Here is a 25637-nt window from a genome sequence, read left to right on the forward strand (position 1 = left end):
CAAATGAATATGTAATTATCCCCAGGGCATTCACCAAGCTGAGAATGGTTGTACAAAGTGAACACCTAATGAAAAGGGAAAGATGATGGCAGGAAGCAGGAAGTTTTGGCAAAACTGAATTATGCCTACATTCAGTATGGGGTCCTGGAGCAGATCCTGGAACAGAAAAATTGGGAAAAATGGTGAAATTCAAACAAAGCCTGAAGTTCAATTAATGGTAATATATCAATGGAGGTCTCTTCTTGTGGCAAATATACCATGGCACTATAAGATGTTAAATCAGTGGAAACTGGGTAAGAGAACACACAGGAACTCTATATTAGCTTTGCAAGTTTTCTATGAATCCAAAATTATTCCAAAACTAAGTATATGTTTATTTTGGGGGTACCCAAAACAAATATACAACAACAAAAACCTGAAGCAGAGTCCCTGGCTTTGAAATACAGAGAGCAACGGTAGCAGCCGGAGAGAAGAGGCTGCAGCAGGAGTGAAGGGCCAGGTCAGCCAGGGCCTTAAAGGCCACCTTTGTAAGGACTACAGTCTTTTTCCAGAGGCTGACAGAAAGTCACTCAATTCCTGGAAGCTTCTGTTGGGCACTCTCCTCAGCATGCCTCCAGGACACGGGGAGATGGGCAGCCTTCAGCGTAGAGGAGTGAACCAGCAGGAGAGAGATGACTCAGCGTGTGAGCAGAGAAGTGAGGGAAGAATCAGCTCTCTGGACCCACATTATGCCAACTGCCCAATCCGGCAGAAGGCCAGGCAATTCGTCATCCCTCTGACCTGGATGTTTAGCAGCCCCAGGTCAGCTGTAAGGTTGTGGAAGGCGCCAGCACCGCTCCAGGAATATCGTAGTGGGGTGGGTATTACTCCACAGCACTCCATTAGGCACACCTAATGCCTACGAACATCCAGGTCAGACCCCATCACATCTCTGAGACTGTGGAGTATTAGCAAGGTAACCTCTGAGGCTCTTTCTAACGAGGATGCCATATAAGGCACTGACACTAGGCAGGGCATTTGACTAATTTTATAATGAAATTCTGTTCTTCTCTGACATTTAGGAATTCCTTAATACAAGTATCTGTAATTTAAACTTAAGTCTCTATATACCAATAAATCTTGCCCGCTTCTTGGGAGTTACAGAATCATGCAAATTGGAGAAAGAGTAGGGAAAACCTTGACAGAGACCTCTGTATACAGAGAACTGAATGTGCCAAGCCCTTACTAGGAATTGATTGAGAATGGTCATCTCCACTAGCCACCCATGGGTGTGTTTTGTTTGGCCCACAATAGTTTGAAGATAGGGAAACTTTACAGAAAAATCTCCATTTCCAACCTGTGAAAAATCCAAAAACCTGTCAACAGTCAGCTAGCTCTGAGTGGTGCCTCCCCGCCACACCTTTCCCATGATGAGACCTTTGCTAACTATCTACACTTCCTCCCTATCACTGCCTACTAGATGGAGCTAGTCGGTCACACAAGTTCATTTACCTCCTGGGCCCTGTGTCTTCCACACACACAATCTCATCCTTCCACACAAGCACACCAGCAGTTTCACAGTGACTGCTTCATTTCCTTGTCAATAATTCTCAAACCTTTTCACCAAAGTACCCCTGACAGTACCCAAGAGCATGAAGACAAGATTCTGGGAATGGAAGCAAGTAAATGGAGATGTGGTCTTCAATCACACTCCTCAGTAGAATTCAAACTCTTTTATTATTATTATTATTATTATTATGTTATGTTAGTCACCATACATTACCTCATTAGTTTTTGATGCAGTGTTCCATGTTTCACTGTTTGCATAGAACACCCAGTGCTCCACGCAGAACGTGCCCTCCTTAATACCCATCACCAGGCTAACCCATCCCCCCACCCCCCTCCCCTCTAGAACCTTCAGTTTGTTTTTCAGAGTCCATCGTCTCCCATGGTTCGTCTCCCCCTCCGATTCCCCCCCTTCATTTTTCCCTTCCTTCTCCTAATGTCCTCCATGCTCCTCCTTATGTTCCACAAATAAGTGAAACCATATGATAATTGACTTTCTCTGCTTGACTTATTTCACTTAGCATCATCTCCTCCAGTTTGGGATAGTGTTGAAAGTACAGAGAGCAATCTATACTTTCAACGCCATCCCGATCAAAATACCAATGGCATTTTTCAAAGAGCTGGAACAAACAATCCTAAAATTTGTATGGCACCAGAGAAGACCCCAAATCGCCAAGGAAATGTTGAAAGAGAAAAACAAAGCTGGGGGCATCACATTGCCCAATTTCAAACTATATTACAAAGCTGTGATCACCAAGACAGCAGGGTACTGGCACAAAAACAGACACACAGATCAATGGAACAGAACAGAGAGCCCAGAAATGGACCCTCAACTCTATGGTCAACTCATCTTTGACAAAGCAGGAAAGAATGTCCAATGGAAAAAAGACAGTCTCTTCAATAAATGGTGCTGGGGAAATTGGACAGCCACATGCAGAAGAATGAAACTCGACCATTCTCTTACACAACACACAAAGATAAACTCTAAAAATGGATGAAAGACCTAAATGGGAGACAGGAATCCATCAAAATCCTAGAGGAGGACATAGGCAGTATCCTTTTCCACATCAGCCACAGCAACTTCTTTCAAGACACATCTCCAAAGGCAAGAGAAACAAAAGCGAAAATGAATTTTTGGGACTTCATCAAGATAAAAAGCTTCTGCACAGCAAAGGAAACAGTCAACAAAACAAAGAGGCAACCCACAGAATGGGAGAAGATATTTGCAAATGACACTACAGATAAAGAGCTGGTATCCAAGATCTACAAAGAATTTCTCAAACTCAACACCCCAAAAAACAAATAATCAAGTCAAAAAATGGGTATTCAAATTATTTTGACACCTTGAGCTTTATCTTAAATACTCATACCTACTGCATTCTATTCCATGATACGGCTGCATTAGATTTCATGAATAATGTTTTCAGTTATTTATAAACTAAAGGACTACCTCCCCCTCCCCTCCCCACTAAAAACTTGAAGTTCTAAGGAGGCTCCAGGCAGATATGCTAGGTTTATGCTGTGTTCTTCTTTTCTCCTATCACATCACAGTGCCCCCACTTTGGGAAGATCAGATGCCAACTGACTGGACCTCAAAGGCTCAAGTCCTCCATCCCTCAGGACTTCGGAATACCTAGAAGGGTGCCTACCAAGCCTCCCTGCTCATTTTCTCAAAATACAGGCTTTAAAATGTATCTTTGTCATCCCTCACAGTGACCTACAGTAGTTCCATTAGCAGCAAACCTACTATCTTGCATTCAGATATCACACATGCTCCCAAAGAGACTGGCTTCTCTGTGCTGGCTGGCTAATAATACATATCATGCGGGTGATCAAGTTTGCTATTGGTAATTATAAAGCTCTCTTTTATGTGTACTCTCTCTAATGGGCTTTAATCATCTTTACTTTCATCAGCCTTGTGCTGGAATTTACTATATTCCTCTTGGCCCAAGACTGCATATAGAAATCTGGGAAACATAGTCCATAATTACCAGCACCCTTACCATGACAGATTTCTAATCTATGAAGCTTTGATAATCTATGATAATACATGAAAGACGGGGGAAAGATGGCACACATGGGTTCTGTAATAGGTACTTCACAATGATGAAATCCCAGCATCTCCAACACCCAACAAAATCTACAGTCTTTGGGGAAGGAGGGATCTTGTTTGATGACCATTTGTGTCTAGGAACAGCCTGGGGTGATCACAGAGGGACTGGCCCCCTGGAGATACAGGTGTTGGGACAGACCCACCTGCGAGGCATGACAGCTAGGTGAAGGGACAAGGGGAAGGATACAGGAGGTCCTGCCTAGCAGGGAGAATACCACATCCGAGAGATCTGCCAGTAGATAATGGCAGATCTAAGCAAAGATCTAAGCAAAGGCCCATTGACACAGACAGTCACAGGACAAGAAGGTTAGCAAGTGGCCCAAGTCCCCTAACCATTCGTTCTTCACTCAGGGCAGGTGACCCTTAAGGTCAGGCACACATACTCCTTTTGGAACAGTAGACTGATGACAGATGCATATGGCCCATGCCTTAATTTCTACTAAAATGCCCAAATCTGTGGCTCATCTGGACAAAAGCTGAGGAAGGCAAAGACCCTCAAACATCACTTTTGCAACTGGGCCTGAAGCAGAACACCATGTTATTAGGGACTTTTACCCTTTTTTCCATCCTCAGAAACAGGGTCTGCTCCATATTCTCCATCTTCCCTACAGTGACTGTTAGAAGAAGGGCCACAATGGCTGACACTTTGGGCACTGAGTGTAAACTTACCCTGTGAGCAAAAGCAAAAGAAGGTAAAAATGAGCCTTTTCCTCATTTGAGAGCAGTATGTTTTTCCATCTGCTGATGAGTACTGTTTTATCTACTTCCTTTACCCCAGACACTACACTCTAAACAGACCATATCCATATCCAACTGTATGAACAACACTTTACCTTCTTTCCAGAAAAGAGTGTGTAGAAGTTTTCTATTAAAAAAAAAATCCTATATTAAAAAGCCTGCACTCCTCTCCTTTCTGAAGAAAAAACATACTGCTCTCAAATGAGGAAAAGGCTCATTTTTCCATTTTTAGAAATCTATCCTTAAAAAAAAAACAAAAACCAAACGCACAAAGATGTTTATCTTAGGATTCTTAAGATAGAGGAAAATAGGCAACAAGCTAAATATTCAACATCAGAACTGATGAGTCAATCAATAGCCATATCATAAAAGATTATATGACCACTAAAATGTTTAGGAGTATTTGTTAACGGAATGGCAGTGCTCATGAGAGAAGAATGCAAAGCGGCATACACGTTACAACTACTAGGTGAAAAGTGCAAAAAAAAAAAAAAAAATTGGCCGGACAGAAAAGCTTACGCTATGCTAAGTTGCTTTCTAAGAATGGTGAATTAGGAGTACCTTGTTCTTGTTTCTTTGTGTATTTCTCTCTTTTCCAATGATTTCACAATTAGAATGAATCGTTTTAACTTTCATAATGAATAAAGCAATGTTTCAACCATGAATTTTGAAAATCAGACCGCATTGGCTTGAGGGATCAGGACAAGCTTCCTGGAGAAGGTCGTATTTGAAATGGGAACTGGCAGACAGAGGGAGAGGGCATTCCCAGAGGAGGGCACAGCACAAGCAAAAGCAAGTGGGTAGGTTCTAGTATGAACACACAGCACTCTGGCTTGCCTGGTAAATTACCAACAGAAAACACACACGCCCTCCTCCTCCCCCAGAGCTGACTCCACCCCTCAATCAGAGCAGCGTTTCTTCAGACTTCTTTTCAGCAAGGCCCTCCTTGGTGAATGCTGGCTGTGGCTTCCATAAAGATTAGCCGGAGCTTACAGGATGCAACCCACAAGCGGCCATGCTTTGCTGGAGTCTGGCCACTTCTACAGTCAATGTAAGTTTTCGTTAGATCAAAGTAATGCCCTAGCATATTAGGATACGAAACTTTAGAAACCATTGTTTACAGTAAGCACACCCTTCTGAATACCTGTGCTGGTGAAAATTCCCTACTGTTTAGTGCCAACTCTGATTCAGAGAACTCCTCGAGGCATATCCCAAAGGTCAACTGTCCCATCCAAGCGAAATGTCTAAGTGCACAAAAACAGAGAGAGAAAGGTCTTATTCCTTTCTCCTAAGGGAAACATGGAGTGGTGAGGGAGTCAGGTAGGCAGAGAAAGAGGGTCTGTGTTTCACTTTGCACACAGTAGGAGGGTAAACAGGAAAACACTGAAGGAAAAACGGAGAGTTCAGGCAGAAAAACAGTAAAACATGGGTGTTGAAATGACAATGGGTGGAGAGGTGGGGGGCCGTGTTAGGAGCCAGGTTAGGGACCAGTGAAAGGGGAGGAAAGGAAGGAGTGGGGCCCATTATCGTCAAGGTCTGTGCCCTCTGCTGGTTTTTACTGTGCCCCGTATGGGGAAGGCAGTCCTTTAAAGAACTAGGAAAGATGACCAATACAGGCACCTTCTGGACTTAGAAACATCAACGAGAGAAGGAACACAAGTCAGCTGATGCCTCCTCCCAAGCAGCCCAAAGGGGCTTTTTAAAAAGCTGTTCTCGTCACACTGACTCTGGGGATGGGGTTAGCAAAGATTTTCTCATTACCATCTGAAATTAAGTGGCTGTCCCTATCGAAAAACACATGACACATTTTAAGGACAGCAACCACCATTTATTGGACATCTATTATTTGGCAGACCTCCCCACGCACACAAGATCTCTAAGATCTCTCATATACCCTGCGATACAAGCATGATTTCCCTCCCCAGTGTTACAAATGAAGTCCAGGAAAGCTGTGACATGCCCAGAAAGAAAATGCTGGAATCAGTTTAAAACAGATCTGTCTGGCTCCAAAGCTGCCCTTTTCCTACCACATTACACCCAAAAAAGGGGAGACCTCAGGTCGTGTAGACCAACGTCCCTCCTAACGCAGGAGTCTAATCTACCAGATCAATGACATAGGATATTCACTGACGGAAGCGAGAATGCAGCCAAGGGAGCCCGATTCCCCCAGGAGACCTCCCAGTGCCTGAGTCGCTCAACTCTGCCAAATCCAGAAAGGCGACAGAACACCATGGAGACAAGACACAGGATTTCCTAGAATCTACCCTTGAACCCAAAGGAGAAAGTAGTCACACTGCTGACTGCAGACTTCAACAGCTGCTCACACACTTTAGAAAAGACATGCAACCAAGATCTGTGCCTTGCGCTATTCTAATCCAAGTCAGGGCGGAGCGTTTTGTCTGGGTTTTAATGTTGTTGCTACAGCAAAATGACAAATGCTTGACAACATAATTACAACTGCCGATCTTCCTAAAATAAAGTAAACTTGGGAGCACTCAGGGAGCAACAGTATAGGTACAGAACTTAAGTATTTCATAACCTCGCTCCTAATATTTGTGTCCCCCGACCAGGAGGCACTGTTAGAAAAGACCTGCAGTTCATCTCTTAGATTGCCTATTTTTAAATTTGAGATTCAAGAATCTGTTTTTTCAAAAAGGAAGGGTTTGGGGGACAGTTTTAAATGTAATTCCTAACAATCAGTTCCACCGCGTTGCAGAATTTAATGGGGATGTATTTTCATTTCCACTTTTGCACCACTTGGGAGGAGGAGTCAGAATGTGCTAATGGAATTTTCATAAATACAAATCTCTGTAAGGGGCCCGCTTCCCAAGTGAGGAAAATAAAAGACTAGCCAGGGACACGGAGGGTGTTTACCTATGATACAGACCCAAAGACAGGGTTACTAGGTCTGGTTGTAAGCTCCAATTCATCTACTACAAAACAGATAATATTTAGATTATAGATCTAGGCCTAACAATTTTGGGTTTGGTTTAAATATTTCCCTTAAGGAAACCAATGAAACAAAGTAGGGGCAGAGGTAGATTACTTCCCTCAATCCTACATAAGTCTCTCTGCCCCTGTTCTCCACCCTACCACCCACCCCCCCCACACACTCCCGTGTACACGTGTACCCGTGCACCCATACCTCCGTTCACATTCTTCCTAGGCCTAGCAGCCAGGCATCATTCCCGTCCAGACCCTGGAGCCTCACAGCAGGGCTGCTCCCAGGTCTGTCCTGTTTGGCACCACAGGCTGTACACTGTGCAACTCGGGGAATGCCATTCAGAGAGACTATACTGTGACAGGCACATCCTAGAGGGATGCACCTTGGCAACCCTGGTTGCTACTCTCCGTGTTCAAAATTTATAATCTTGGGTCTCTTTCCCTCCCATCTTTTGCCATTTCCAAAATGCAAACGCTTATGCCGGAATGTGATCAAGGGTAAAAAGGAGAGGCAGAGAGAACTACCCACACAAAGGTACTTCTCCTTACCTACTTCCTGTCTATAAGACAGACTCCAAAACCTGTAAAGTGATCAGTTAATTCTCGAAAGAAACATACACAAACGTGCAATGCCTGCTACCTCACTATTGGACACAGCACCTGGTTAGGGCAAGAGCATGGAGTCACAGAGGCTTGGGACAGAACAGTTCAACCACAGAGCATCTAAGGAGATAACAGGGCACTGAAGGGCACCGTGACTTAAGATTGGCTGGAATTTTAGGTCCATTAATGTTTTCAGTTAGGGAAGTGACAGGTTGCATTCGAGTTTCAAAAGATCACGCAGGTAGAAGGAGGCGGATTATACACAGGCAGAATGGCCTGGAATGAGGCAGGTATAGAGAAACGAGAGGCCTGGGGGAGGAGCATTCTCCAAATTGGAAGGACAAAGAGTTGACAGGACTCAGAGACTGCAGAGGATGCAACAAGGGTGGGGCTGGAATGGCCCTAGGTTTCTGGGGCAGCATCCTGGGTGAGTGGTATGGCCACTGAGATAGAAACAGGGGACACGTGGGAGAAAGGATGAACTGTTTCAGGTACAGGATCTGAGACGTCAGCTGCCCTGGCAGAAATTTCTGTTATGCAACTGGATCAACAGAGGCTGGAGCTCAGCAGGGTATTCCTGGGCTAGAGACATAGATTTTGGAGACGTGAGGATAAATATGGTCACTGAAGACTTAGCCGTGGAGGAGATTCCCCAGGACCTTTCAGAGAATGAGGGTAGAAAGTTCCTCAACTAAACCGCAGAGACACCAACATCTAAGGTACAAAGGAGTGGTCTGGGAAGGTAATGGAGGAGGGGATGCTCCGCTGTGTGCTAGAAAAGAGAAAAGCAGGTGCAAGGTTATCTTCCTGAAGAGATGCTCCTTCCAAGTTAAACCATGACATTAAAGCACGCTTCTAAGCCAAATCCATCTGAAACTTAAGTTCCACAGAGACATACGCGTTTTAAAAATCTCTTAAAAAACTATCCATCTGTCTGCAGACTTTGGAGAAGTACCAGAAAAGAAAAAGAAGGAAAGCTGTAAAACATGGGAGCCGGGACGGGGGGGGGGGGGGGGCAGGAGGGGACAGGGAGAGCAGGGGCTGTGTTGACACACCCAGCTGCCATGATGAACTGCGTCCCACCCATCAGCACCGCCGCTCCCTCCCTTCTCCCCAACCCAAACACCAGCCCTTGAAGGCTAATACTGCACAGACACTGTGACAGTCCCTAACGTTTAGTGCCTCACACACAAAAACTGGAAAAAAGCAACCCCTACTACCTCCTTTTACTGCCCGCAGGATCTCTGATAAATCACAGAACTTCTTGACTTTGGTTTGTGCATCTGTAAAGTGGAGTGACAAGACTCACAGGGTTACTGTGGGGAACACAGGTAAGGTATACAACCAGAACAATACCAGGTGCCAGGTCAGATCCAGCTGTAATTGGTGGTTCTAGATGGCCCTTCTTCTAAGCTTCAAAGTACCAAAAGCTCTTTAGGTACAGGATTCTCCTAGTTTCTGTGCCCTTCACCTCATTAATTATAGTAATAGTGGTCAATTATCTTCATGTGAGCAGCATGCCCTTGGCTAAGAATATAATTCCTTATGAAAAGTTTTAAAAAAGAAAACCAAACTCCATTCACATAATTTCTTACAAAGACCTTTCAAGAACTATAATCCTAAGGAAATAAGAGAATACTTACACCAGGATTCTTCCAATGAGGTCTACTAATGAAAATAAAATAGAGAAAATAAATATAAATTTTAAAATACTCAAAATAGTTCATGAACCAAAACTGACTTTTTGCTTTCTTTCATATGTATTCTAATTTCCTAGATTTTCCCTTCCTAGTAATTTGTACCTGGCAATGAGAAAATGGATTTGTGTGCCAGGAGCCTCTCCGTTTACCTATGCCAGGACCAAGCATTCACACTTATGAAGCAGAATGCCACCGCATTCACCAAGCACCTCTGCAGGCTCTGTCTGGAGTCATCAGCTGCCAGACAGTCTGCCAAGCCCCTCTGGACCTCCCATCATGAACAGGCTGGGCCCCTGACCGCAACCCAGTGGAAGATGATAATTTGCACAGGACTCAAAGGCCTCCAAGACAACCCAATGAAGCATACTGTTTTTTGAGCCACCATTCAGTTCTTAAGCTTATTTATCTGCTTCTGGATACCATGAGCCAAAATTACCATCTTCTAGATTTCCATTTCCTATTTACAATAAAGACACATCACTTAGGAAAACAAGACTGAATTTCAAAAAGCCCAAAATATGAGTCATCCTGCAGGAACCTTTTCCAGGCCAGGCCCCAACGAACCTGCATGGAAGAAAATGCTATCATGACACAAACTTATAAACATGAGGCAGAGGTGAAGCACGGTATTTAAGAACAAAGACTCAGAGGTCAAACTGATGCAGGGGGAGAATACTGGCTTTAGCTAGAAAATCTTGGTCAAGCTTCTTAATCACTTGTACTTCATTTGGCTCATTTGAAAAATGGACTGAACTTGTAGGCCGTTGAGAGGAAATGTCAAGTGCTTAAAACAGTGCTTGCAGGACATCAGCAAGATGGTGGAAGAGCAGGTGCCCAGCTCACATGCCCCAACACAAACAAGCACTTGGCAGCCATCCACGGACAAAAGTCTCTTTGTGGGAATTTAGGGATCTAAGCAGGAAGCTGCAAAACCCAATGAAGCCTAAGACCAAGAAGCATCACTTGGAGAAGGCAGGCCCATGCCCCAGTGGTATGCTCACTGGCAGGGATCCCAGCTACAGACTGAAAGCAGCCCTGTCCCCATGGACTTGGCTCCAACCCAGCTTGACCATGGTCCTGAAACCAGCTACAACTACCAGAGGACCCCAGAGGAGCCACACCCACCCATGGCCCTTTTATCACACCTGCCAACCTCAGACCTGACTGTACCTCCTGTGACCTGACCCCAAACCCCACTAGAAGGAGGTCTAGAGACACTCCTCCTGGCCCAGGGACCCAGAAACACCCATCTTTTCCCCTGGCAGCGGGTCCTTTGACCTCACACCTAGCTGTGGCATCTGTGGCAGCCCTCCGACTCAGTTCTAGGACTGATCTCTGTGGTCTAAAGGCAATACTGTGCAGTCGTGGAACTGGAGGAGACATGCCTGTATGGGCCCCCCAAGGGCAGGTCTGCCAACCTCAGTCCCAACTTAGATCCTGAAGAACGCTGTGACCCTACTCCAGCCCTGTTCTATAAGGCAGTGTTGCCCACCCAGAAACCTGGTACAAGTGTACTCAGGATATAGCTGGAGCCACACCCATCCATATCCTCCCTGGTCAGAGGCTCACCAGCTGCAGACCTGAAAATGGCCCCATGACCAGCCTCTAGACCTACTCAACTAAGTTCCAGAGTCAGTGCTGTCTACCTGGGATAGAGGCAGGATCCATAACCACCCATGCCCCTGGAACAGGCCAATGTTGGACCCAACTGCAGACCCAGCAGCAGCCAGGTTACCCTGCTCAACTGCAATCCTGAAGGCAATCCCATCAGTACAGGAACATAGAAGAAGAAGGCCTTTACCTGTTAAAGCCAGCCTGTAAAGACAGGAAGAAGTGTTTACTGCCTTAAAGACACAGACATCGGCGCAAGGTTACAAGGATCATGAAGAATCAGGCAAACTGACACCACTACAGAAAACTAAAAAAGCCCCAGGAACCAACACAAAAGAAATGGATATATATAAATTTCCTGACAAAGAATTCAAAACAATTGTCTTAAGGAAGCTCAGTGAGGTTCAAGAAAATACAAATAGCTCAACAAAATCAGGGGGAAAAATTCATGAACAAAATGAAAATTTCAACAAAAAGGAAAAGAACCAAACAGAAATTCTCAAACTGAAGAATACAACGAAAGAAAAGAGAAATACAATAGAGACCTCAACACTATGAAGCAGAAGAAAGAATCTGTAAACTCAAAGACAGGTCATTTGACATGATTCAGTCGGAGAGAAAAAAAGTGAAAAAGAGTGAAGAAAGCCTATAGGATTTATAGGATGCCAACAAGTGAATCAATATATGTGTTATGGGACCTGGAGAAGGAAACTAGGACAAACGAAAGGAGAAGAGAGTTTGTTAAAGGAAAAATGGCTGAAAATCTCCCAGATCTTCCCAGGCTCCTCAAGCTCAAAAGTTCCCATATAGGAGCAACCCAAAGATTACACCAAGACATATTATAATTAAATGATCAAAAGCCAAAGATAAAAGAGACTATTTTTAAGGCAGCAAGAGAAAAAAAGACTTGTCACATATAAAGGAACCCCTATAAGGCTATAAGCAAGTTTCTCAGCAGAAACTGTGCAAGCCAGGAGACAGTGGGATGATATATTCAAAGTGCTGAAGAAAAAACTGCCAATTAAAAATAACATACCCAGCAAAGCTGTCCTCCAGAAATGAAGGTGAGATAAATACTTTCTCAGACAAACAAAAGCTATGGGAGATTACCACCACCAGACCTGTCTTGCAAGAAATGCTAAATGAAGCTCTTCAATTTGAAATGAAAGAATACTAATTGGTAACGCAAAAACACACAAAACATAAAACTTACTGGTAGAGGTGAAGTATTCTAAGTCAAACTTAGAATACTCCAATATCATAATGCTAGTAAGTAATTTTTAACTAGTATAAAAAGTTAAACACAAAAATATAAAAAATAACTATAGTTACAATAGTGTGGTAATGGATAAACAACATAAAAAGAAACGTGACATCAATAGCACAAAATGTGGGCGGAGGGGAGTAGAAGTGTATTTTTTGTAGCAACTGCAGGTAAGTTCAGAGCTTACACTATAAGGTGTTTCATGTGAGCCTCCTGACAACCACAATGCAAAATCCTATACTAGATACACAAAAGATTAAGAGAAATGATTCGGAGCATTTGAAACTTGAAGATGCTATTCTTTGAAGATGAGAGAAGGGACCAGCAGTCAAGAAACGGGGGCAGCCTTTAGAAACTGAAAAGGCAAGGAAACAGATTCTCCAGGAGAGCCTCCAGTAGGAATGCAGCCCAGGAGCCCTGTGGACACCCTAACTTTAGTGAGTCCAATTTAAGACTCCTGACCTCCAAAACTTTAAGATAATAAGTTTGTGTTGTTTTAAGCCATTGAGTTTGAGCTCATTTGTGACAACAGTAACAGAAAACTAATACACCCCACAAATCATCAAATCACAAAGGAAGACCATAAGAAAAGAGGAAAGGAACAAAAACTACCACAAAGTCAGAAAATGATGAACAAAATGGCAAGAGAAAGTTCTTACCTATCAATAACAACTTTAAATGTAAATGGATTAAATTCTCCAATCAAAAAACACAGAGTGGCTGAACAGATTTTGAAAAAAAAAAAGACCCAACTATATGCTGCATACAAGAGACTCACTTAAGCTTTGAAGGCACACATAGGCTCAAAGTAAAGGGATGGAAAAAGATAGTCCATGCAAAAGGTAACCAAAAGAGAGCAGGGGTGGCTAATACTTATACAGACAAAAGATACTTTCAATCATAAACTGTCAAAAGAGACAAAGAAGGTCATCATGTAAAGATAAAAGCATATAAATACATAAAGCTAACACTGATAGATCTGAAGGAGAAAATACATAGCAATATAATAATACTCAGATAGCAATACAATAATACTCTCTATAATGGACAGATCACAGAGAGAGTATCAATAAAGAAACAGCAGAACTGAACAACACTATAGATCATATGGACCTAACAGGCATATACAGTACTTCCCACCAACAGCAGAAGAGCAGACATTCTTCTCAAGTGCAGATGGAACATTCTGCAAGATAGATTCATGTTATTTCACAAAACAAGTCTCAACAAATTCAAGCAGAGAAAAATCATTTCAAGGTTAGATTTATTTTTTTTAAAGATTTTATTTATTTGTTTGACAGAGAGAGAGAGAGCACAAGCAGGGGGAACTGCAGAGGAAGAGGGAGAAGCAGGCTCCTCACAGAGCAAGGAGCCCGATGTGGGACTCAATCCCAGGACCCTGGGATCATGACCTGAGCCAAAGGCAGATGCTTAACCCACTGAGCCACCCAGGTGCCCCAAGGTTAGATTTAAATGTAAGACCTGAAACTGTAAAATTCCTAGAAGAAAATATAGGGGGAAAGCTCCTTGATATTGGTCTTGGCAATTATTTTTTTTAATATGACAATAAGAGCCCAGGCAACAAAAGCAAAAAGAAACAAGGGGGACTGTATTTTACTTAAAAAACTTCTGCACAGCAAAGACTCCATAAAATGAAAAGGCAACCTATGGAATGGCGAAAAATACTTGCAAACCATATTATCTAATCTGTAAAATATACAAGGAATAATTCCATAGCAAAGAAACAAATAACCCAATTAAAAAATAGGCAGAGTATCTGAGTTGACATTTTCCCAAAGAACACATACTAAGGGTCAACAAGTACATGAAAAGATGCTCAACATCACTAAAAGGACAGGAAATCAAAACCACAATGAGATGTCACCTCACACCTATTAGGATGGCTATTATCAAAGACACAAGAAATAACAACTGTTGGCGATGGTGTGAAGAAAAGGGAACTGTTTTACACTGTTCGTGATAATATAAATCGGTGCACCTGTTATGGAAAACACTACAGAGGTTCCTCAAAAAATTAAAAATAGAACTACCGTATCATCCAGCAACCTCACTTCCAGGTAGAAATCCAAAAGAAATAAAATCACTATCTTGAAGAGATATCTGAACCCTCATGTTCATTGCATTACTCACAATAGCTAAGGAAACAACCTAAGTGTCAATGGGTGAATGGATTTAAAAAAAAAAAAAAGCTTATATATAAAAAATTATCATCCTTAAAAAAGAAAGAAATTCAGCCATTTTCACAACAAAAATGAACCTGGAGGACATTATACTGAGCAAAACAAGCCAGACACGTAAATGACTACATTATTTCAATCATATATGGAATCTAAAAAAGTCAAACTCACAAAAGCAGAGAATAGAATAATAGTTACCAAGGATTGGGAGAAGGGGAAAAATGGGGAAATATTGTTCAAAGAGTACAAAAATTCAGTTACACATGATGTGTAAGGTCTGGACAGCTAATGTACAGCATGTGGACCTCCTTGGGTTGATTCTGTTGGGGGCTCTCCATGCCTCCTGAATCTGAGTGGCTGTTTCCTTGGTCTAGATTAGGAAAGTTTTCAGCTATTATTTCCTCAAAAAAATTTTCTGCCCCCACTTCTCTCTTCTCTTTCTGGGATCGCTACGATGCCAATGTTATTAAGCTTGATGGTGTTGCTGAGTTCCCTTAACCTAGTCTCATTTTTTATTATCCTTTTTCTTCTTCTTGCTGTTCAGCTAGATTGCTTTCCATTACTCTGTCTTCCAGCTTGCTGATCTGTTCTTCTGCTTCCTCTAGTCTATGATTTATTCTCTCTAGTGTGTTTTTAATTTCAGTTACTGAGTTCTTCACCTCTGATTGGTTCTTAAAAAATAGAGGTAGAAAACATAAAAAAGAACCCATCAGAGATGAAATTTCTATCAGGAATATTGCTTTATCTCCATTTCATTTAGTTCTTTTGCTGTAATTTTGTCCTGTTCTTTCATTTGGGACATAGTCCTCTCCTGATTTTGTCTTAACGCTCTGTGTTTGTTTCTGTGTATTAGGAAAGTCATTTATGTCTCTTGATCTTAAAAGTAGTGGCCTTATGAAGAAGAGGTCCTATAGTGCTCGACGGTGCAGTGTTCCCGCTTCACCAGAACCTGGCACTTCAGGAGTGTCTCCTATGTGTGCTGCATGCACCCTACTCCCGTGGTTGAGCCATGTTTGCCTTCAGTTCACTTAGTTACAATGGCTCTCTTTGCTTGTTGTGGTCAGTGTTTGGTCACTGCACTGTTAAGGGGTCAGTCTGGGGCCACACTGGGCTTGTAGTTCTGTCAGACCAGATGCCTGCCCTCAGCCCATTTGCCAGGGCTGCAGGCACACTTAACTGCAGAGTGCTCTCACTGAGCTGTTCCCTGAAAGGCTTTCGTTGGTGGGCAGGGCCTGCAGTCAGACTAGGCGTCTGCCCCGAGTCCATCTCTTGGGGTTGCAGTGACTACAGGGCTCCCCCTTTGTGTTGCTCTCTGTGAAGTTTTTGTTGGTGTGTGGGGGTGGCAGTCAGCTTGAATGTGTGACTCCAGCCCACGGCGGGGGCTGCAGTGGAACTGGTGTGTGGGGTTATCTTCTCTTCTCCCTGACAGGAGTCCCTTTGGAGTGGCGCTGGCCACTGCTGGGACTGCTTGAAGAATGAGAAGCTTCTGGAGCTGCTTTGGAGAGACTCCTGCCTAGTGGGGCTGCTTGGATAGGGAAGTCTGCAGAATGTGGGGGCAGGACACATGGTGTCAGTCAGCAAGATACACGCTGGTCTTCTTGCAGGATGAGACGTGGAGCTGCTCTGGAGGGACTCCTGCCAAGTGGGGCCAGTTGGATGGGGCAAGTCCACAGCACATGGGGGCAGGGCATGTTGTATTAGCAAGGTCTATGCAGGTGCTTACTGGTACTGCTTGAAGGATGAGATCTGACCAGGCTGCTCTGGTGGGACTTCTTTCAGGTAGGGTAGGCTGGACAGGGCAAATTCAGAGGAGAACACAAGGTAGGACACATGGTGTTAACAAGCTATATGGAGAGTGTTCAAGCTGGTTCTTGCAGGTGTCTGGGTATTTAGCCCAGGCAGGGGGCGGGTGTGAGAAATGGCTTCCGCCAGCTCTTTTATTCTTGGGAGAAAAGTCTCACTGACTATAAAAACTCACAAAGTTAAGCCCCTCTGGCTTTCAAAGCCAAATGCTATGGAGATTTATCTTCCCAGTGCAGGTGCCCCGTGTCTGGGGTACCTCGTGTGGGGTGTGTTCCTGTCCCTTCGTGCTCCATGCTCCATGGTATTCCTCCCATTTGGGGTTCGTCTCACTGGTTAGTTCGGCTCCTGACTGGCCAGGACCCTGTCCCTCTTACCATTTTTCAATGTGGCTTCTCTACGATTAATTGTGGAGCGTCTGTTCTTCCAGTCTTTGCTTCATTTTCTGGGTTAGTTACACTAGTGTGGCTGTTAGTAGGTATATCTGTGGTAGAGGTGAACTTAGGATCCTCCTACTCTGCCATCTTCCCAGACTCCTTGTTAACCCCTTTAGTCTCACAGGAATAGTATGACTCCTGTCCCGAAGGAAGTCTCCAAGGGCAGCCATTGGCCACAGAGATGATCATGTGGCAGCCAGAGCAGCCACCACAGTGATGGCCCCTGACATCCAGCTCAGGTGACCAGTGTGCCCAGGTGTCGTAATTTTTAAGACCAGTTCCTTTCTTGCAAGGAAGTGGAAAAAGCATCAAGTGCATGAAGTTACCTGTGGTCTCAATTCCACTATGACAGAAACCTTTTCCCTATCTGTGATTTGTCCTCTTGTGCAACTCAGAAAAGTAGGAAATGAACCTCAACTTCCACAGGGGTGACCACCACATATTTTTTTTACTCTTTCTACCAAGAACTCAAAGCATGAAACAGACGTAAGACTTATATTAATAAACCCTCACTTCAGCCCAGTGCAGTGAATCGTGGTACACACTCACTCATTCACTCACTCCACTGGCCATCTCAGCAAGGCTTTGGACTGCACAAGTCAGTTTCCCACAGAATAACCTTGTAATGTGGTAATGGACTGTAAAAAACTTCACTGACAGCTGATTTAGCTACAGTATTTATCTTAAGCAGTATTTTTTTCAACCTTGTGTTAGGCAAAATAATGCCTCTTCCTCTCCCCCAAAGATGTGCACAAACTAATGTCTGGAACCTGTATGTCACCTTACATGGCAAAAAGACTTTGCAGATGTGATTAAGTTAAGGATCTTGATGGGGCGCCTGGTGGCTCAGTCGTTAAGCGTTTGCCTTCGGCTCAGGTCACGATCCCGAGGTCATGGGATCGAGCCCCACATCAGGCTCCCTGCTCCGTGGGAAGCCTGCTTCTCCCTCTCCCACTCCCCCTGCTTGTGTTCCCTCTCTCCCTGTGTCTCTGTCAAATAAATAGATAAAATCTTACAAAAAAAAAAAGTTAAGGATCTAGAGATGGAGAGATTATCCTGGCTAACTTGGGTAGGCACCTTGTACTCACAAGAGCCTATATAAGTGATAGAGGGGGAGACCGAAGTGAGAGAAACTTGAAGATGCTATTCTTTGAAGATGAGAGAAGGGACCAGCAGTCAAGAAACGGGGGCAGCCTTTAGAAACTGAAAAGGCAGGGAAACAGATTCTCCAGGAGAGCCTCCAGTAGGAATGCAGCCCAGGAGCCCTGTGGACACCCTAACTTTAGTGAGTCCAATTTAAGACTCCTGACCTCCAAAACTTTAAGATAATAAGTTTGTGTTGTTTTAAGCCATTGAGTTTGAGCTCATTTGTGACAGCAGTAACAGAAAACTAATACAGACCTCATAGCAAGTTCTTTTTCCTTAGCACAATATCCTCACTGTCTTCTCCCAAGGGCTCACATTTATGGGGATCTGCCCCATACCCTCATCTCACTTCCACATGACCAATTTTCTTCATTTTCCAATCCATGACCCCCTTTCTAATTTTATAGCTTCGGGACTGACCCTAAATCAGCCACCTTCACAATAACCTCCTAGAACTCTCATACTCCTGACGTACTACTATGGTCCCAGCGCCAATCCCCTCCAGTAGCTACCTCCTCATTCCTCTGCTCCCGTGCCATTCAGAGGCAAGCCAGGACACGTGGCTGTATCCACAGGACTATGAGAAATGTTCATTTAAATCTCACCCATCAGTGCTCTGCGATGCATGGGTATACAGCATCTGAGTGGCCCTTCCCACAATGGCTCTCTCAGACCTTTGCCATTACTTAAATTTCAGATCCTTTCCAACTCACCTTCTTGGATTACTTTAACAACAACAACAACAACAACAACAAGATATCTCACCACAGTTGCCCCACTAAACCTAAAATATATCTGCACCTTCCCCCCTGCTCATCTCCTCCTTTCCCAACTCAAACCATATTCTCTTTCCTGAGGGAAACCTCTACAGCCAAGCTCTTGATCTCATTCCGCTCCCCCCAACCCTTGCCCCGCCTCTGCTTAACTCTTTGGAACCAAGGTCCCCTAGGAGCTTAAGATCTAACGGGTTCACAGACCACAAACAGGCAATTAAAATACTTGAGCTAGGAGGTCCTGGAAGTGGCTTGTCCAGGTCTGGCACTTAACTCATACCTGAGCGGACAAATAGCAGAGTCTTCCTAGGCCACCTGATCCTCTTCAGCAATGGTGGGAGTTCAGATGGAAAAGTAAGAGGGAAGGGAGACAAGCAGAGATCCTGTGGTGCCTTCAGGGACCTGCGGCAAACAGTTTAGTCTGGCTGGGCTGACTAAAGACTGTCATCTCATCATCTCATCAGAAACACTGTGCATCTGTTAAAAAATAAAGATGCCTGGGGCCTGCCTAGAGAAAATGTTCACAATCTGTTGATCCAGCCTACACAAAGAGGTTTCAAGTGGGGGATTTTCCCAGGGCCTCCCTCAACACTGAGGCATTTCTCTTTCTACAGGTGAATTAACTGAGTCAATGAGAGCGTAAGTAATTTCCTCAAAGACTCCCAGCCAATACACAAAGAGCTGAGATTCTCCAACACATGGTCATGTCATCATCTGTTATGGTCTGAATGCTCATGTCCCCTCAAAATTCCTATGTTGAAACCCTACTGCCTGATGTGATGGTATTGGGAGGTGGGGCCTCTGGGAGGTGATTACCTCGCAAGGCCCTCATGAATGAGATTAGTGCAGTTTTATAAAAGAGATCCCACAGGGCGCCTGGGTGGCTCAGATTGTTAAGCATCTGCCTTCGGCTCAGGTCAGGATCCCAGGGTCCTGGGATCGAGTCCAGCATCGGGCTCCCTGCTCCTTGGCAGCCTGTTTCTCCTGCTGCTTCTCTCTCTCTCTGTCTCTCATGAATAAATAAATAAATAAAAATAAAATAAATTAAAAAAAAGAGATCCCACAGAGACCCCTTGCCCCTTCCGCCAAGTGAGGACACAGCCAGAATGTGCTTCGCTATGAATCAGGAAGAGGGCCCTCACTAGGATTCAACCATGCTCAAACCAAGTCCAAGCCTTGATCTTGGGACTTCTCAGCCTCTGCAGCCATAAGAAATAAATTTCTGTTGTTTATACCAGTAGTTGGTATTTTGTGATAGCAGCCCAAATGGACTGAGACACCATCCAAACAGATGTTGGCAAGTTTAACAAGATGAGATGAAGAATGTAATGTGAAATATAATTAGAATAAATATATAGTCCTCAATTTCAGTTTTTAAAATTACAATAAATTATAATAAACATCTCCACAACTGCTGTGAGGATTTATGGGTTACCAGGAGCACCGATTAAAAAGATTGAAGTGCCACTGAAAATTCAGTGTGAATCTCTTGGTTTATCTTATCTGCGTAAGACAAGGTCCTCACCAGGGTTGTGACAGAGCCAGTCAGTCAGTCACACCCACAGAACAGTGTCCTTATTGTTCAAATAAGTCACAACGGGGAAGAGATAGGAGGCAAGCCAAAGGCTTCATGACAAAACATACTTACCACTGAACTCATTGCTTCTAAAGTAGTGCATCAACAAGCCAGCTAAGTATAGCAGCATCTTTGATGACAGGATCACAGGAGAGTAAAACACAAATACCACACAAATGGACAACAAAATGACCTTGTAGATCTCACAAAGATGCCGTATGTCATAAAGCCTATGGAAGGGACAAGAGAATCTGGCAGTTGAGTCATTGATAATGACCAGAGGAGAATGATATGAGTAAAAAAGACCATGAGAAGCTAGAGGTGGGAACTGGGGGTGAAGGGTTGATTACTAGAGCACATAATTCTGAAGAAAAAAAGAAGAAAACTTCACTATGATCATGTCTCTAACTTCCAATGTCAAGTGAAGACTACCCTATTATTCATCATAGATTTTTGTCAGAAAAATTAATCTCTCCCCACCCCCAAAATTGATTCATAATTATAAAAGATACTTAGATAAAATTAGCTTATTATTATAACTTGGGCTTTGTTTTTTTCCCCCCACTATTAACCACAAAATTTTGGTCTTTGTTTTAAGTGGATTCGCTTTGACTTTTTCTAGGACCAATCATTTTCAGACAGTGAGAATTTCTTGAGCTTGACAGAATTCCAGAGTTTTCAAAGGGCAGCTGTGAGGATGGTAAGATGATTCAAAACCAGATCTTCGGAGAAATGACAGAAGGGAATGAACCTCGAGAAGAACACATTGGGGACTATTACAGCTGTGTTCAAATACTGAAGGGTTGACACTGTGATTCTATTTCTTCTGAAAAGCCCAAGAATGCGGAACTAAAACCAGGTAAAAATAATGCAAACATTTCTCCTCAATATAACAGAAAACTTTAACAACTGAATTTGTCCAAAAAGTTGATGCATTGTTTTTGAGAGACAGTAAGTTTCCATCACTACAGGTGTTCAAACAGATTAGAACTAAGTCCTAGTATAGGTGCTCCATTCTTCAGAGTCCACAGCTAATCAATGACCTTCCCCTCTCCTACTATAGATCTACTCAGCTCCTTCACCCATGGTCATTACCCACTAATCTGTTTACTCATTCAAATATTTACTGAGTCCTATTCTGTGGCAGGTACTGTTCTAGGAGCTGGGGATATTTCAGGTAACAAAATGGAGCAAACCTTTGCCCCTATAATGTAAATTCCATCATATCTTAGAGGTAATAGATACAGAGAAAGGAGGGAATTGGTCTGAGCAAGGGGACTGGGAGGGGAATTGGGCTGGAATTTTATATAGGGTGATCAAGACAGGCCTCAATGAGGGTGACATGTGGGAGGCCTCATCAAGAAGAGATGACAAACATGAGTTCCAGGAAAATTACTTGTCATCCTATGGCTAGATCAAGTGACCACTAGGCTAATCCATGTACTTCGAGAGTCACTTGCCCCCAGTTGGCCTTTAGAGCTGTGCCCAAGAGAAAAGAGATCAAGGGCCAATTAGAGCCCCAAGTCTGGCCCCCCTCACATACCTGGAGCCAGGTTTTCCCTACTTCAGAGCGAGTGCTTGCCCCTGGGATCATTTATCACTGCCAACTCTCATCCATCAGCACCCAGCCTCCCACGGAGCCTCTAGAGATAACAAACTCCCTAGAGTCTTCTTTTTCATTCAAATTGCACGTTGCTCACATTCCAAAAGCTCTAAGAAGTGGGAGGGTTGAAAAGGTTTATTTCAGAGAACTGGCACCCAAGGGCTGCCACAATTGCTGGCAATCCAGGGCACAAGAAACATTTGGCAAGAAAAAAAAAAACACTCTTAAACATGACTTGGTTCTAATTTCAAGACTCCCAGGCACCAAAATACATAGGACTTTAGAAAAATACTCAGTAATCCTCTTATTTTCCTTAGTTGCAAAAGACAATGTTCACCATAGCACATACCCTCCCCAATGTCTATCACCCAGCCACCCCATCCTAGAGGGGAGGGGGGTGGGGCGATGGGTTAGCCCAGTGATGGGTATTAAGGAGGGCACGCACTGCATGGAGCACTGGGTGTTATACACAAACAATGAATCATGGAACACTACATCAAAAACTAATGATGTCATGTATGGTGATTAACATAACATAATAAAATAAAATTTAAAAAGAAGAAACGAATGGGTAATTGGAAGATTTTCCCATAAAACTGAAGTTATTCATATTAAAGTCTGTCCTTATGGCAAAAAAAAAAAAAAAAAAAGACAATGTTCACTTTCCAACCCTCTCTTTCTAGGAGAAGACCTCTCCTTTTTCTAGCCTAAGAAGGGTTGTTCTTTTGTGGGAACAACTTTGAAACACACAGAGCAGCCTCACTCAAAGGTTTCCAGTTTGGGGTTCCAGGGGAGAAACAGAAAGATACTGATGCCAGACCCTCCAATACAGTAACCCAGCAGAATTCGTTCCCCACCCCCCCGCAGTGAATGGATGCAACAGAACAGCCAGCACTTGCACTGGGGAACGTTATACTAAAGAGTACACTACATATTTCTCGGCTCATTTCAGAACCCTTAGAACAAATACTACTAAAGCCTATTATAAAAGTGTCAACAACCTGACCTCCAGAAAGAGCCTGCAATGACAATATCTGGAAAATGAGTCACTGTGATAAAAAGCCCCTGGGGGAGGCACATACCCTTAGGGCCTAATTACTCCCCAGGTTCAACGAAAGCACAGTCAGATTTGAAACTTTTTTTTTTTCTTCTGGTTTCTCAGGTGCTGTTGCAGCTCACTGAAGGCCCCTGGGAATTACTTTACCAGCTTAGCACATTCAGTCTTCCTGGAGGCTCTGTTCTCAGGGCAGAAGCATAGAACTTTAGAATTTTACTACCCAAAAAAGGCTTGGGGGGACTTCCCGAGTCTGTGACCACATTCATGACCTGGGTGCCTGGGGCCTAAGCTTCTAGCAAAGTGACAGGGGAGTCAGGAAGATCAAGTAAGAGCCCTCCTCAGCTTCTCATGCAATTCGTAGGAAGCTCTCGGTTAATAGAAAGGAAAGGTCACCTCAGTAATGAGCTCCCGAGAAGCCTCCCTGGGGAAGGGTTGGTGCTCTCAACAGCCTGTTCCTACTTAAAGCCCTGTCCAGGCTGCAGGGTGAGCACACAACCCAGTTTCCTAGGGCAACCCTGTTGATGGATGCTTGCTGAGCAAGTCCGGTTATTAAGAGCTCCCAATTTCATTCTCCTAAGTGTCATAGTTTGGATGCTAAATTATATGAGTCCCCTAAGGAAGGGCGACTGAGTTCTAGAGCATATTTTGCAGGTTTACCTGTTTCATGGAACACATACCTCTCCAAGTCCACCACTGGTTTCAGGACATACTCTGGGCAAATTCTTTCCACGTCTCTGTAGACCCAGCAGTAGGAGAGCCAGGAGAACAGCAGGGTGAGGTGGAGCCCAGCTGCCTGGGTTTTTATATCAAATCCCTCACATTTAACAGCAGTGAGACCATGGACTTCTAAGAGCTTCCATTTGAAATCAAAATGGCGATAAAAGTAATTGCTAAGGGAATATTCGTAATCAGCACTCTATAAATATTTGATACGTAAAAAACAAATATGCAGTCTTTATGTCTAATATGTAAGTGAATTTCTATAAAGGGATGGTGAGCTTCTAGTTCCCCTCCCTACTCAAGGACTTCTTGCTGACACAAATAAAACCTCCCTGCCCAATCCTGGGTGGTGCTGGCTAGGAACAGAGTGCTGCGGGTTTGGAATGGAGTAACCGCTGCTAGGAGGGTGCCCTTTTCCTAGGCAGTATATAATCAACTACACTACCACTACAATTAAACCAGTTCAAGCAGAACAAAGAAACAGAGGCAACTCTCCTGGGTTGCAGTTGGCTGTCAGAGATCACCAAATATCTCCATCAGTACTTTTACGTGCTTAACGTGAAGAGAACTCTGCCTCCTCACATATTTGGCAACTGCTATTGCACACTTACTGCATGTGATTCAGGACTTCAAGAGCGTCAAAGGTGCTCTGACAACAACCAATTTTAGATGAAATTCAGAGCAATCAATTTAAGATGAAAACATCTCTGAATCTATCTCATGTATAAAATTCCATGTGCTGAATAAAAAAAAAAAAATCTCAATTCTTCAGAGAGACACCTCTCCACCAGAGACAAAATAGGTGCTTAGGATAATCATCTCATAAAAGTGGGCTACACCACCCATCCTATTGAAAACACAAATTACCAATCATCTAGATTTTTGACTTTGGGAAAACATCAGCTTAGTCATTTCCTTTTCACGGCTGTCACAGTTCTGCCGTTGAGATCGTTTCAACCTTTCAGACATGATTTGAACACTCTACTAAGAGGATAAATTCCTATGCAACAGCTTCTTTGGAAAGAACTGGGTCCCTGAAGCGGCCTCAGCTACCTAACAGGGCACAGCACCGCACACACTAAAGACCTGGGAGAGGCAGGACAATGGAATGCTAGATAATTTTATCAAGAGCTGATTTTAAAAGGTGGCTGGGAGGCGGGCATTGCATGCATAAGTACGGATGCATTGGTTTTCAGCTAAACAGTCCTCTCAGATTCACTTCACCATCGTTCTGTCTAGTGAGTCACAGAGATGTGATTCCTAAGGTCTTAAAATTCTGAACAAATGCAAAGAATGCAAGTGAGGAGGCACCACACAAAAATATTAAATAAGAAGGCAGAGGGATATTAAGAACAAAAACAGGGGTGCCTGGGTGGCTCAGTCGGTTAACCATCAGCCTTCATTCACTTCAGTTCATGATCCCAGACTCCTGGGATCCAGCCCCCCATCGGGCTCCCTGCTCAAAAGGAAGTCAGCTTCTCCCTCTCCCTTTGCCCCTCCCCCCTGCTCGTACGCTTGCGCCTCTCTCTCTCTCTCTCTCTCTCTCTCCTCCAAATAATCTTAAAAAAAAGAAAAGAAAAACAAAAAGTCGGCCTGGCGCAAGAAGCTTTTCCATCAACCTTATTTTCGAGGGCTAAAAAGACGTTCCCATCCAACATTTCCTAATAATTACTTTTTAATCAACTAAGAAAACCAGTCATTTCCAGCACAGATACCTAACTATTAAAAGAGTTTTACGGACCTCTAAAATACGAAAGACAGAAAGGAGTGTAAGTATTCATCACCCATTCACTCTGATTTCATTAATTTA

The 25637-nt window shown here is 43.6% G+C and overlaps 1 protein-coding gene across 1 annotated transcript in view; it reads right to left on the bottom strand.

The window, feature by feature from the left end:
- VOPP1 (VOPP1 WW domain binding protein) overlaps positions 1 to 25637 on the bottom strand; it is a 102233-nt gene that overhangs the window by 75422 nt on the left and 1174 nt on the right. The window lies entirely within an intron of this gene.

This window comes from Eumetopias jubatus, unplaced genomic scaffold, assembly GCF_037043125.1.
Source record: "Eumetopias jubatus isolate StellerSeaLion01/CBP00866 unplaced genomic scaffold, mEumJub1_p1.0 scaffold_14, whole genome shotgun sequence".
NCBI lineage: Eukaryota > Metazoa > Chordata > Mammalia > Carnivora > Otariidae > Eumetopias > Eumetopias jubatus.